The sequence below is a fragment of the Drosophila willistoni genome, unplaced genomic scaffold (genome assembly GCF_018902025.1).
Source record: "Drosophila willistoni isolate 14030-0811.24 unplaced genomic scaffold, UCI_dwil_1.1 Seg492, whole genome shotgun sequence".
Lineage (NCBI taxonomy): Eukaryota > Metazoa > Arthropoda > Insecta > Diptera > Drosophilidae > Drosophila > Drosophila willistoni.
In genome coordinates, this window is record NW_025814422.1 from 134,388 (window position 1) to 148,917 (window position 14,530).

A 14,530-nucleotide genomic window follows, 5' to 3' on the forward strand; every position below is an offset into this window, starting at 1 on the left:
TACCATGTTTTTCCTTGTGGTAACAAAGGATCCGACTCTTGGGATTCAAGGTTCTAGTTTTAACTAATTCACAACACACGAGATTTAACATTATAAAGTTACTTTATTCACTGACGTTATTAGTTCTGTGTCCTAACTGAGACTGCCTCCACTCCGAAAAGTGGTCAATTAAATATACCCAAGATGCTTCGCGGGAGCCGGCAACGGAGCCACGATTATATCCAGAGCAGGTCACTCTTCCGGTGAATTCTGCATAGCGGCGAAATACAAAGATTAACTTAAAGAGAAATAGAAATAAAGTGAAGTGTCTAGTGTGAGCCGAAACGAATCACATATGGGTCACATATTTGCTAGGGTCGTATGTCTACTAGGAAGTGAATGATGGGGGTTGCATAGTTGGCTAAGTGGCTATATATACATGGGCATAGGCCTGCAAATAAATGAATGTATTAAGGGGCTATTTTAAATTTTTTAAGTTAAAACAATTGCAGAAATTAAAAGTTATTGAGTCTGCCTATTGCAGCTGTAAAATCAGCTGTTAAGTGAAGTATATTCATACAATAATCATTTAATACAAAGAGCTCAACTTGTAACACTTTTTTGCAAGTATAAACAATTAAACACATACGCATTAAAATATAATTGTGCACTTGAATATGTTTATATGTATACATTGATGTATGCACATAAACATATTCACCAAAATATTCAGCTAAGCATGATCATATATGTATGTACATTTGTATATGCACATACATATATTCACATAAGCAATGTATGCACAAGCGTAACATGAGCTAGAGCCATGACCAAGCACTTTGATGCAAGCGCTATAACAATATGTATGTATGTACTGACACTCTCCCTCTCTTTTATAGCTGTCGCATAAGTCGCAGCATAAGAATATATATGTAAACTTAGTTTAAGCCAAAGAATTTTTTCCAATAAAGAAGCAATCTGAAAACCACAATGAATGGACACCGACGTGTCCGTCTTAACAATTAATTCAAATCAAAAGGAACCCGGTCCTTGCCCTCTTCACACCAATGGTAATCGCTGTTTCACATCCACCTTTAATCCCAAGCATTCCCCAGAGATGGATCGAGTGGGAATCGGGCCTTATAATGTATTAACCGATCTAATAATTGGGCAATGTGAAAAGAGGGCAAAAACACGTCCCTTGATTTGCGATAGTGTCAGCACTATTAAATATGATTAGATAAAAAATTATTATTGTATTGAGTGAACAAAAATAAATAAATCCAACGTACGTATTTTAAGAAGTATTCTAGTTAAAGAATTCGCTTAAACGCAATGACTCGTTGGTTCAAGGTTTGTATGCAAGTGTTAAATTCGGAAATATGGCACATACATAAGTATATACATATGTATGTATGTACATGTGTACATGCCTTCGTATATACAATGTTTCAATATTTTTATACGAAATTGGTTTTCGCACATTCGCTGTGGCGTTAACCCATTCGATGTAGGAATGCCAAATAATCCTTCAATGGAAGTAACTTAGTTTTAAAATGTACATACACTTGTAGGTACATTGTATACATATTTTGTAACATGTACATACAACATACATATGTATGTATATGGATATGAATTTAAATATTTAATCTTAAAATGAGGCATTAGCCCTTGATTACCAGGTTGACATGATTAGATCAATACGAGCCAAAGTGATATTTCCAAACGTAAAAAATATTAAAAAAACAAAAATTTCATTCATCTTCATTTGATGGCGCTTGATCCTGATGTGTATATCTGTCGGCACAGTAAAACCAATGAATTAAAAAAGTGTGATTGACTCCGAATGTCGATTGTTTTGGATGTAATAAAATTAAAATTAAAATAGTGAGTGCAGTGGACTATCAAAACAGATTATACATATCTATGTACATACATACATACGTACATATTCCGACATCAGTATAAATACTTTCCTCTGAAATATGTACATATGTGGATGTGTGTATCCACATGGTCAGGGTCAGACTTCGATGGAATCCAACTCAAATGGATAAACTAAGCAGATTATTATGTGATACGATTTAAGTACATATGTAGATCACTGGCATTGTGGCTCAATGTACTTAGGATCAAGAAATCTGTTTACGGCCAAGTGCCGGAATAATGTATATTTATTGTTCAAGGAAGGAAAAAAAGACTAAGCCTAAGTACATAAAAGTGTGAAACGGTCATCTCATGGGCTCTAGGTCACCACGCTGTGTCGGCATATTTACGTTTGGAATATATGTATGTGTTTACGTGTTAAATGCTGCACTGCATAGATTGATCAAAGGCTTTGTGCGGGGACAGTTCGTTGGACTGTTTGTTAACTTACAGTCGTCACAACACGTATTCGTACAGTAAAAATTTGAAAACATTTTGTTCAAAATATAAAAATCAGACTAAAAAAAACATTTAGTTCAATATGACTATAAGTGTAATAACAAAAACAAAAAAATTCAATTATTAACATAAAAATCTAAAAAACTAATCAAATAATAACAATTTTTTCGCACACAATTTATTCGTACAGTTCACATTACCCGCATTTTTATACCATACACCCATAGGATGAAATAGGGTGAAAGTCGCCAAAATATATGCAGCATAGTTGATCTAGACATGTCCATCCGTCCGTCTGTCCGTATGAACACCTAGATCTCGGAGACTGTAAAAGCTAGAGCCACCAAATTTGGTATGTAGACTCGTGTAGTATGTAAAGTGATCAAGTTTATTTCAAACGCCACGCCCCTTTCCGCCCTGGAAATTAAAAAAAAGCGTTTATCTCAAAAACTATTCTAGCTAGTGACACAATGTTTTAATAAATGCGCTCATTTTGTACGTGTAAAGATTTTGCCCCTTTCTGCCCCCGTAATTTGAAAAAACTATCATCTCCCTTAACTTAAATTGATAATAATATCCAGCCAAATACCAACTTTGATCAAAATCGGACAAAAAACAGGCAAGTTATGCATAAATGTTTTTTCATAAGGCCGGAGTTGGACGTTGGCTTGTGGGAGCGATAGGGTGCTCGTATGCTTGAGTGAGTATCTTAGTATCTCATATGCTTGTAAAAAGCACGTGAAAATGAATTTGTTTAATAAATTTTAAATATTTGCTTTACTGGTGTATGGTATACCTAAGTCGGCGAGACGACTTACTTACTTCATTAAAAGCGTGGTGGAGACTTCAACTGTTTGCAGTGGTAAATAAGCCACTCCTGAACAGTTTTTGGATCCAGACCAAGTTTTGTAGCAGTTGCGTGTAAGTTCTCTTCCAAAATGCTTGTGTACACGTGTTGATCCATTTTCTGATCAATAAAAACCATTTGACCAGCTCCAGCTGTGATATGCAGCCCCATCACATTTCCCACGCCATGCTTTAAGGTGGGTATTAAGTTTTTTTCCTTCATGGCTTCATTAACTTTTCGCCATACTTTTGGTGGTCCGTCGTGTCCAAAAATATTAGATTTTGATTCGTCACTAAATATGACATTTTCCCAAAGGAATTTGTCTCATTTATATACACTGCAGCCTCTTTTTTTCGTTTGCCTTTGATATGTAGGGCTTACAACGAGCAACTCTGATACCAAGCCTTGTGCAAGCAGTTGCGGATGGTTTGTGGACAGACTTTTCTTCAGAGAAAAGTCACCCTTGCAGAGGGTGTTATAAAATTGATCAGATGTTTGTAACGCATGGAAGGAAGCATTTCCGACTATATAAAGTATATATATTTTTGATCAGCACGACGAGACAAGTTCAAATAGCCATGTTAGTTCGTCCGTCCGTCTGGATCAACGCAAACTCCTCCTAGACCGTTGGAGCTACAGAGCTGAAATTTTGCATGTAGGCTTGTATATGTATACTGCAGGGGTTGTATATCTCGGATTTAGCCGGATGGGACTACTATGTCATATAGCCCCCATACAAACGGCAAAGTCACGAACAGTGACTTTTCTTAATAACTTCGTTATTTTCTGAGCTATTGTCGTGATATTTAGTATTGGTTAGTTTATTACACCTGTGCCAAATTTGATCAAGATCGGGTGACTATATCATAAAGCTCCCTTAGGAACGATTGGGCGAAAACAGTGACTTTTGTCAATAACTTTGTTACTTTTAACGCGATTGCTTTCAAATTAAACATTCGTTAGTTTAATATATATGTTAATGACTGTGCTGAATTTGATAAAGATCGGGTAACTATATCATATAGCTCCCATAGGAACGATCGGTGGAAAACAGTGACTTTGATCAATATCTTCGTTATTTCCTATTTCCTTTTTCGATAAAACGTTTTTCGACATTGATGGCTATAGGTAAGGAAAGAGTTACCAAAAACGTTGCAAGGGTATACAAAATTTGACGCGGTCGAATTTAGCCCGTCCCTCTGGTTTTTATTTTATTTATTAGAATGCTAGGTCTACCAGCATTTCCATGATTGGTGCCAATTCCACCAGTGCTTGTATAAGTTTTAATTATACTATGCACTGTGGAATGTGGCCTATCCACTAATCTGCCAATTTCCCGAAGACTACGATTTTTCAAATACAATTTGAGAACCAATTTGCGGATATCAGGCGAAACATCTTTTCCTCGGCCCATTTTACACAGTTTTTCTCAATTTAACTTCAATCAAGTAAAAAAAATTTACAATGATTGTGCTTTTCCATGTGCTTTGTTGACATTTAACGAATAGCTTGAAAAGGAAATTTAAAAAACGGTACATGCAAGTGTTTAAAATGCCTAGACATAAGGTGTACGAATAATTTGTGCGTGTTTTCCAGCACTTAAATCACGCTTTAGTGATTTATTTATTGTGCCTTTAAAATGATGATAATTTTTTTCAATAATTTTATTTAAAACTAGTTTGTCTAAAGGAATGCATTCGAAAAAAAACATTTAATGAATATTTCTGTCCTTAAACAGCATTTAAAATAAAAACCATATGAATGTACGAATCAATGTCTTGCTGACTGTACATATTCACACAAGGAGTAAAGAAACTGAACAAAAAATCCAAAATTGTCGCTTTCAAAAAAAACTAGTCATAACCTAAGCTCCGAACGATGGCCAGGAGATGCGGTGGGAAGCCACCGTATGGCACCAAGAATGCAACTCCAATCCGCAGTGTTGATGGCATTTTTTACGTCAAGCCTAACGACCAGGCAGTACTGCTTAAAGCCACCTTCCCATCTTGTGCCTTCGATGGCATTGCTGGCAATGCTGCTAATAGAGTCAACCAGACATATCGGCCTGGAGGGCGTGGTATCTGTTGGCTTACCCGGCTTGGGCATAAGAGCCAACTTCTGGATTTTCCATTGCAAAGAAAAGCTTCTTTCGGTGAGGCAGCGTTAAAAACGGATGCGTAGATATCTGAACAGTTTTACAGCGCGGCTTTGGATCCGATCTGGGCCGGGTGCTTTGCAGTATTTGAGCGATTTGGCCACAGCTAGGACTTCATCTCTCGATCCCATTTATGCGATCTCGAGAGATGAAGTCCTAGCTGTGGGGTGCTGTAACTAGATGCTGCTTGGGTAGACCGGACGGTTGGGAAAGAGGCCGTCTACAATCTGTGCGACATGTACAGCGCTAGATGGGATGGGCTGGCGGTTTGCGTGTATCCGCTTGACCACTATTTTATAAGCTTTTCCCCATGGATCATGCTCTGCAGAGTCACAAAGCTACAGGTAGACATCCCTTATCGCTGAGAGGATGGGCGTGGTGCTGTGTCCAGTCTGAGTCCATGCGTGAGACTTTGCCTGGACAGCATTAGCGAAAACGCCTGGGTGTCCAGTGAGTCCTCTGTGAAGGGCATATCAGCGGAGAGGGAGTGCTCTGTGTGCTTCTGGCTGGCTTCTGCACAACAGATCGCCTCGTGGTCGCTCGCTGTATAACTGTCGTCCAGCATCCAAGATGATATCCTCGCAAGGTCACTGCTTCCATAAGTGAGTTCTATCACAGATCCTCTACCGGCAAGATTAAGCGTATTTTGGGTGCCTTGGTTCAGCAACTCGATATCTAGGGAGGCAAAAGTGACAAGTAGCGCGCGGCCACGCGCATTCATGAAGGTGCTTCCCCATTCCTCTGCATAGGCGTTGAAGTCTCCCGCTATTATGGTTGGTCTGTGCGTCGTTTGTCAGCTCACCCAGCGCCTTGCAGAAGTCTGCAATTAGCATATCCCGTTTACATAACCTCTGATGAAGTGCTCGCCTGCTAGCCTGGAATGCAGCTGCGTGGGCGGATCGCCACATGCCCAAATGGCGGCCTTGCCTGTTGTACTGTACGCCCAGTCGGCGGAGATTTTCCTATGAAAGGGTTCGCTTATCACTGCCACGTTCGATTTGGTCTCTCGCACACTGTGCTTGAGCAGCTTATGAGCGGCCTCGCAGTGATTAAGGTTCAGCTGTGTGAGACGGATTCGCATAGACAGCAGTTGAGTTCGTTCTTGCATTCCCTCGCCTTGTGGTTATTCCCGCCGCATCTTAGACACCAGTTCGTCCTGTCGACCGGGGTAGTGTAGGTTGCCGCCACGTGTCCAAACTCCCAGCACCTGTAGCATCTACTTGATTTCCGCCTTGGTGGTTTCGCCATCCATTTATTTATTTATTTACGTCAACTAACACAGTGGGCGACGAAAAAGCCTAAGCTAAAAGACAGATAGCAATCAATTGAAGAAGGTAGTTTAGCTTTATACACAACTAAACATCCCCGACCCGGTGGAGGTGTTTTATTTGTACAAGATGCGGTTTCGTTGTAGATGATTAAAAAGTATAGCGCGAAGAGAAGTGACAGAAAGATCAGGAGAGATAAGGTGAGAAAGGTTGTTAAAAGATTGGCAGAGAACACGAAAAGATTCGTGAAGAGAATGGTTAGTCAGACATCTACTAAGGCGAATAGGAAAAAAGGTTCTGGTCCGACGTGAGGGAACACAAAAATATAACGTATCTAGTAAGTTAGTAGAAATGACTTCGCCGTTGACAAGTTTATGGAGAAAGAGAATGCCAAGTACAAGCCTACGGTTGTAAAGTGAAGGAATATTAATAAGAAGAAGTCTGTCAGAATAAGAAGATAGGCGAAGACTCGGGTCCCAATTAAGACCGCGTAACGCAAACTTAAGGAATTGCTTACAGAAGCAATGGTTAGTATTGTACCGATTCAATACTACGCTGGTGAACATCATATTGCGGGTTCCATACTGGCGAGCAATATTCTAGAGTAGGGAAAACTAACGAAGTGTATAAAACCTTTGTTACATAGGGATCATCAAATTCTTTGGCCCAACGTTTAATGAAGCCAAGAAGGCTGCATGCTCTATTGACAATTGAAGAAATATGAACATTAAATGAAAGTTAAAAGAAAGGTCAAACATAACGCCTAAGTCTTTGAATGATGGTACACAATCTAACAGAACAGACTTAATAGAGTAATGAGCTAGGAACGGAGACAATCGACTGAGAGTCATAAAAGAACACTTAGAGGCATAAAGGTGTAATTTATTAACCAATCACAGAACGCATCGAAATCTGATTGCAAGTACTGTTTGGAAAGAAGGATCATTATAGGAATAACAAATCTTGACATCATCCGCAAACATGAGCACGCGTGAATGAGACAAGGCCAAAGGCAAATCATTTATAAACAGTGTAAATAACCCATTGTAATAAGTGTAATAAGCCCAGATGACTGCCTTGGGGTACACCTGACGTAACTCGAACAGTTTTAGATTTAGTAAAAGACACCTTTTGGGTTCTGCCAATAAGTTAGGATTTTAGCCAAGCCAACAGTTTCGGGGAAAATGATCAACCGTATCGAAAGCCTTACTAAAGTCAGTATAAATAACATCAGTTTGACAGTTTTTACGGAAGCCATGGTGTACAAGGGTAGTCAATTCTAAAAGATTAGTAAGCGACGAACGACCTTTCATGAAGCCATGCTGACAAGGAGAAATAGTGGATCTGGATAGGTGTTGAAGGGAAGACGTAAGAAACGTTAGAAACATCCGATTTGCTACCCTTTTTAAAGCGGAATAATCAAAGACTCCTTCCAAATATCAGGAAAGCTACAAGTCTAACTCGATATAAAGAATAACCGAGATAAAGGCTTAGATAGGGAAATCGAACACATTTTAAGGATGCAACTATGTATATTATCAGGCCCGGGAACGAAGGAAGACGTCATAGATGACAAGCTAGAGATAATACAGTCTTCAGTAATACTAGGAGAAAACATACAATTTAAATGTGGGATTGAAAAGGGATAGGGTGTGGGTTCCGAAACAGTAGTAGAATAAGTCGACTGAAAGAATTTAGCAAACAGATCTGCAATATCTGAATCATTATTAGCAGTCTGGTCATTAAGTCTGAAGGCGGAGGGTAGTACATTAGAGCGTCTTTTGGAATTAACAAAGTTGTAAAATCTTTTGGAGTTCTTATAAAATTCAACCTTACAGCGAACGATATAATTATTGTAGCATTGAGTGTTTAAAAGACAAAATTGAGATTTGGCTATACAGTAATTTGCATAGTCAAGTCGCGAAACAGTTTTTTTAAATCCTTTAAAATATCTCGATTTAATGTTACGGAGATTAGAGAGTCTACGTGTGAACCAGACTGGCGCGCTGGAGACGGTAGAGACATTCACATAAGGAACGCATTTATCAATTAGAGAATTAAGAGCAGAGTAAAAAAACTTCACTGCACAATCTATATCGCAGCACTCAAATAGAAACGACCAATCAAAAGAGAAAATAAGGCTGTTAAGAAGATTGAAATTTGTTCTACGAAAACATCTACGACGAGAATTTGAGATGTTTTTAAATAAATTAGTAACGGAATTGTAAGAAATAGTAACTTCAATGGTAGGATGATAAGGATCTTCAGGTTTCACTAGTGGCTGTGTTTGCGATACAGCACTAAAGTGGGATCACAGACAAAAACAAGATCAAGGGTTCTTTTAGAGGAGTTAAGTAAAGAATTCAACTGATATAGCGGACATTCAAGTAGGCTATCAAGAAAAACATGTTGAGATGAAGGAATTAAGAAAGATAGATTATCATCAACAAGCCAAGAAATATTAGGCAAGTTGAAATCACCTAAAACTATAAGGAAATCGCGATCTTTAAGACGATTAAAAATAGTTTGCAAAGCATCAGCATGATGCATATAGGTCGTTATATCAGAAGCTGGAGGAATATATGAACAAGAAATATATAAGCTAATGTTGGAACATGTAATTTCGACGCAAATAAACTCAACACCTAAGGGCAGATCAATCGGCACAATACTTGAACACAGATTCGAGTTGACAGCAACAACGACCAACACGATCAAGCCTATAAGAAATAAAGTTATTAGAAAGAATTTCATTATCCAAAACAGAGGAGTTAAGCCAAGTTTCAGAGAAAGCTAATATGTCAGCTGAAAAGGTTTGGCTATCACAGAAAAGGTTCGACAGCTGGTAAGAAGTCCTCTTACATTTTGATAATGAATGCAAAGACTAGACGTTATTAGTTTTTTTGAAGCAGAAGATAAATTAGGAAGGTGGACAGGCAACGGACGGGAGCCCTTATTGGGCGCAAACTCGTGTACAACTAGGCCCTCTGGCCAAAAATTAGGGTCAACCATAGCTAAGAAATACTCATTTGGTACTGTAATTTTAAAAGAGGAGATTTCGTGAGGCCTAGAAAATTTAAGCTTTTGAATTAAAACCTTAGCAGGGCATATATTCCCAATGTAAGCTGCCCCAGATGACTCAGAAGTATCTGGAGCAAGCCTAAAGATAAATAATTGTTTGCGATGAGGCACTACAGTTAGTGGATGCGGAGGAGCATTGGGATCCGGAAGTGATTGAGAGCCAGCATGATCCTGTGATTAATTAGAGTTCCCGTAAGGGATAGATTGAGGTACACCAGGGGTACTTCAATCTGAAAAGAAGCGCATAAAGAGGGACAAGAAGATGGTGTAGGCGAAAGTAAAATGGGAGACGATGTAATAGAGAGTACTGGTTGCGAGGCAACTCAAGTGTACATTTCTTGGGCAACTTTTCGGAAGGTGGAACAAACTTGAATTGCGATATATTATTATTATATTATACGGCTAAAATCAAGCTGCTGGCTGGCACAAAGTGGGCAAGTCCAGCATTAAGCCAAGCTCAGGCTTAGACACAGACAAATCAGAAAATTTGTCGTAGTCGCGGCCATTGAGGCCAGCACATTTTAAGTGAATAAGATTATCGCAGAGCCAACAAGATGTTGCTATATACTGATCATCAAAACGATCAGAATGCTTGCAAGTAGGTAGACAACAAGCCATTGAAAAGCCAAAAGAAACACAAGGCAAAAAAAAAATGTATATATACAGCTGCGAACTTAAAAATATCACCACTTGCCGAGGTTATGTGTTCAAAGGATTCTTGGCTTCAATTTAAGGCTCAAGGAACATGTGAATACGTTTTTGAATGTTTCAATATTTACTACTAATGGAAGCAAAAAACATTTTAATAATATCCAACGTATTCAAAGTTTTTCAGGGATTTTCTTCAAATACTCAAAAAATACCCGAAACTAAAAATAGCACCACTTTTTAAATATTTAGTTAAGTTTTTAATGTATAAGAATATCTGAACCTTTTATAGTCCTTGTTTTTACATTCCTGTGCTTCTTCGGATAGCTCTCCAATTGGTTAACACTGATATTCTATTAAATCCTTTCCGTGAGCCAAAATCCTATGTACCGTTGGAGTAAGTTTTTATTACGGCTACAATTCAGTCAACAGTTAACCAATCTTTGAAGTATATTCGGCAAATTTGGGAGCATTTGGATTTATGTGGACGCCGGACGTATACTCTAGAGCCTTTTCCACCTTACATGACAACTTTACTTTCATCAGTCCATAGCACGTGTCACTACTTTTAGACAGGCCAATTCTAATGATTTTTGGCAAACTTAAGGCGATTGGCAATATGTCCCGCGTTCAAAAGTGAAAGCTTTCTGGGGGTTCAGTCTTATAAATTGCTCTTCCGAAGGTACTTGCAAACTATTTCGTCGCTAGTCGAGATGTTCAAGTCCTTTTCCAGATCGCGTAAAACTTTAAAAGTATCCCTATTCTTCTATGGGATTAAGCAACCGACTTCTTGCTCTTGCTTGAAATTGATCGCATTTCGAATCATTTTTAGTTTCGGGTATTTTTTGAGTATTTGAGGAAAATCCTTCATAAAATTTGAATACGTTGGATATTATTAAAGAATTTTTTTTGCTTCCAATAGTAGTAAATATTTTACGTTGAAAAACGTATTCACATGTTTCTTGAGCCTTAAATTGAAGCCAAAAATCCTTTGAACACATAACCTCAGCAAGTGGTGCTATTTTTAAGTTCGCAACTGTACAGTTTACGTAGCGTTGCGTCTGTGTGTGTATGCGTGTGCTTAGCTGCTCTGTGGGTTTCAAGCAATAACGGAGTAGAGCCGATTTATATTGACTGTAACTTGTGTTATATTTATCTGATGTTTTATATCCAAAACTATCAAATTAGTAAATTTCACGGGAATTCTTAAATTTTTATGAAAATGTTTCTTCTAGAGCTTTCATACTTTATCTGCTCCGGGCTAAAGGTAGCTCAAATATCAAGTTTCATCCCGTTAGCTATTAAGATGGCGGCGTGAAGTTGATTTGCACAGACGGACGGACAGACGGACATGGCTATATCGACTCAGCTTCTCATGCTGATCAAGAATATATTTACTTTACGGGGTCGGAAACGTCTCCTTCTGTGCGTTACAAACATCTGACCAATTTTATAATACCCTCTGCAAGGGTATAAAAATCAATATCTTGGGTGGTTGTACAATTAGTTTTTCTCATTTTTTTTTATATTAGCTGACAAGTGACAAATCAAGTTCAAGGGCATTGACCTATATTTGGGCAAACAGCTGATCGCAATTTGAACAGTTTAAGCGCATATATGAGGGAATAAAATCTGTAGGTCAGAGAGTATGGAAGTTATATGCGTAAATGTATAGGAGAACTGTGAGCGTGGGTAATCCAGTGGATGAGTGAGAAAAAACACAAGAAACGAAACAGAAACAGTAGTCTCTGCTCGACACTCTTTCCATAGGATTAGCACGACTTAACATCACGAAGAATGCAACTCTTACCCCCCTTGTTGAAGGCATTTTTTATGTCAAGCTTAACGACCAGGCAGTACTGCTTAAAGCCACCTTTCCATATTGTGCCTTCGATGGCAATGCTGCCAATAGAGTCAACCAGACATATCGGCCAGACATAAAAAGGCAAATCTTTGTTTCTAGGCTTCGTCCATATACTATGTACTTCTGAATATGTCATAGCCAAAATTCAAAACAAGGTTCAAGCAACATTTCCTTCTTTAAAATAAGAATGAAGTAAGTCGTCTCGCCGACTTAGGTATACCATACACTACTAAAAACGAATATTTCAAATTTATAATAACAAATTTACAATTTTACAAGCATATCACACTATCTCGCTCACCCAAGCATATGAGCATACTAGCGCCGCCACCAGCCAACGGCCAACTCCGGCCTTATGGAAAAATGTTTTATGCATAACTTGCCTATTTTTAGTCCGATTTGATCAAATTTGGTATTTTGATGGATATTAGTATCAAATTTAAGTGTGCCGAATTTGATTGCACAAGGTAGAAAATAATTATCGAGTTTTTTCAAATTACGGGCGCAGAAAGGGGCAAAATCTTTACACACAAATATACATACCAAATATTGTGTCTCTAGCTAGAATAGTATTTGAGATAAACGCTTTTTTTAAATTGCGGGGGCGGAAAGACGCGTTGCAAACATTTGAAATAAACTTGATAATTTTACATACTACACGAGTCTACATACCAAATTTGGTGGTTCTAGCTTTTACAGTCTCCGAGATCTAGGTGTTCATACGGACAGACGGACGTGGCTAGATCGACTCGGCAGTTGATCCTGATCAAGAATATATATATTTTATGGTGTCGGAAAAGCTTCATTCTGCGCGTTACATTTTGAAGACTTTGATATACCATTTCATCCTATGGGTGGGTACATGGTACAAAAACTAGATCTTCATTTGAATTCGAAATTATCTCTTACAATCTCGCATTGTCATTCTTATTTTGTTTTTTTTTTTTCATCATCTGATTTGTTGAAGCCATTTCACGATGTTTTAATCTTCAACATTCTGCAAAGTGCCGCCAAAAGCTACGTTTTGGACTTTACTTTTATAGTTAGTTGTCTTATACAAATTATTTTTAATATTATTATTAGTAAGATAACTATTGTTAAAGAACGTTAAAATCTAGTCAATCTTGTGTTCCTTTACCGATTGTAATTGACTTCCTATTCTTTCCAATTCTGACGTATGGTCTTTTACTGGATTCCATACCATATTTGGTATATTACTAATATCGCCTATATGCGACGTTGTAATAGCTATGCACGACTTTGACTGGACACTATGATGAGGCACTAAAATTTTATCTTCTGCCCTAGCTATGTAGCCTGAACTGAGGCTCAAAATGCCTCGTTCCGTAAAAACCAACTACTGCTGCTATCTATATCTACCCAGTAAGATCTTGATTCAACAATCGTTGTGTATAAACAGTTCGACTTGGTACTCCCTTTAAAAGGTATCAGATCACAGGCATTATCATTGGCGCTAATTTATGAAACATGCTATGAATAAAGAACATACTTTTCAGATAACAATCGATCGTTGAAATCACCCAATATTCAGTTTAAAAGTTGCGATTTGTGAGTTTATTTATTCCCATTTACTAAAAATGTTTCAAATTTGGGCGCTTCTAGCACCCACTAATCTCTGAAGTATTCCCTATCGATTGTATATATAATTTTTGCCAAAAGCAATCAGGAAAAAATTGATTTTTGGCTCGGCTTTTCATGAATCATGAATAAAACATTATTGTCCTAGATTTCTTTAATTCGCTTAACCGTGTTTTCTAATACAAAATGGCTCTGGCATTGGCATAAAGCCGTTAATTTAAGAATCATTCTGTCACCTTGACTATATGCCGACATGTCATAGTATACCACCAGATCGTATAAGGACGCTTCCACTGTTCTATTATCTTTAATGCTCGCAGCATTCGAAAATTGACAAAGCGGATGAGCGAACCTGGTACCTTTCCGATATCGATTCTCCTTAACGTCTTAGGGTGATTTTACCCCAATAAGTGGACAGATTTTATTTATATGCCTTGTAATTGACCCTTCCTGCAATTTGACCACTCCTACTTTATCATCCCTGCCTTTGTGAATGTCTTTGTCTTTTTTCGCTTTACGTAATTGTGAACCCATTCGCTTTTGTACATGATCAATACATTCTTTTTTGTCACTACAAAATCCCCATACGGCTTAGAATCAACGATTCCTTTATACGTCTTACTGTCTCCACTCATTATATTCTTCAGTACCTACAAAATGTTTCCAATACTCACAAGCTTTACAGTAAGAACATTTTACTT

General features: G+C 38.0%; 1 protein-coding gene across 4 annotated transcripts in view; it reads left to right on the top strand.

Annotated features, from left to right (window-relative positions):
• Positions 1–1,202: 1,202 nt before the first annotated feature.
• The window catches only part of LOC6652608 (insulin receptor substrate 1), a 169,464-nt gene continuing 156,136 nt past the window's right edge, over positions 1,203–14,530 (top strand). For 2 of the 4 annotated variants that reach the window (XM_047012986.1, XM_047012988.1), the window contains exon 1: positions 1,204–1,332. The gene's annotated coding sequence lies outside the window, so the exon portion shown is untranslated. Of the gene's footprint in view, positions 1,333–14,530 lie in introns of all 4 variants that reach the window. The other 2 variants (XM_047012987.1, XM_023181262.2) reach the window with 2 other exon arrangements.